The sequence below is a fragment of the Benincasa hispida genome, chromosome 11, assembly GCF_027475165.1.
Source record: "Benincasa hispida cultivar pf3 chromosome 11, pf3_genome.v1.1, whole genome shotgun sequence".
Classification (NCBI taxonomy): domain Eukaryota; kingdom Viridiplantae; phylum Streptophyta; class Magnoliopsida; order Cucurbitales; family Cucurbitaceae; genus Benincasa; species Benincasa hispida.
The window spans coordinates 31,972,489-31,973,395 of record NC_143488.1 but is presented as its reverse complement, the minus strand read 5'-3'; the positions used below and the strand labels follow the sequence as shown (position 1 = coordinate 31,973,395).

Genomic DNA, 907 nt, shown 5'->3' with positions numbered 1-907 from the left:
TGAAGTAATAGCACCATTGTTTGCATCAGAGTCTTTAAGTCTCAATCTTTGGTCACTCTCCCTCCAGTCTTCATGGTTCTTGGAAATGCAATCCAGGATATTCTTCGCCTCATCATAAGTTTTTTCGAGCAGACCATCAACAGCTGCCGTATTGGCAATGGTCTGTGAAGCGGGATTCAAACCGTGATAGAAAATCTCCATTTGAAGGCAATCTGGTAACCCATTATGCGGACAATCCTGGACCAACCTTTTAAACCTCACCCAAGCATCGCTGAGCGATTCGTCCATATCTTGTTCAAAATTTGTGATCAGTTTCCTTCGTCTTGCGTTCTCGGTAGGTGGAAAATACTTCTTCATAAATTTCTCCACTATCTGCTCCTAAGAAGTGATCTCTCCCGGTTCGAGAGAATATGCCCATTTCCTAGCCTGATCACAGAGTGAAAATGGGAACAACGTTAGTCGAACCTCTTCAGCAGAGATGTTCGGGAACACAAAAGTGTTACAGATTTCAATAACACTTCAGAGGTGAGTGTGCGGGTCCTCTCCACACCTTCCTCCGAATTGACCTGCAGTCTGGATCATCTGCAGCATCACCGATTTCATTTCGAATCTGCTTCCGTCGAGGGCTGGCCTCATGATTCCCGAACAGAAATCATTGAGGTTTGGCAATGCATAGTCCCTGATGGGCCTATTGCGATCGTTTGCCAACTGAATTGGATTCGCCATGCCATTATTATCATTTGGTGCTCTATTTCCAGGCTGCTCCGCCATCTCTTCTTTGTCTGATTGTGGTTGCTCTTAGCGGTCTCTCAATCTTCGTCTAAAAGTCCTCTAAATCTCTGGGTCGTAATGCGCTAGAGATTGAGAGTTCTATAAAGAAATAAAAAAATTACCGTTAGCAAACTAT

General features: G+C 44.2%; 1 non-coding gene across 1 annotated transcript; it reads left to right on the top strand.

Annotated features, from left to right (window-relative positions):
* The first annotated feature begins 217 nt into the window (after nucleotides 1-217).
* Nucleotides 218-324, top strand: LOC150032581 (small nucleolar RNA R71). The gene has a single exon (XR_016524936.1). It is a non-coding gene; the product is annotated as a small nucleolar RNA R71 (small nucleolar RNA).
* The last annotated feature ends 583 nt before the right edge of the window (nucleotides 325-907 follow it).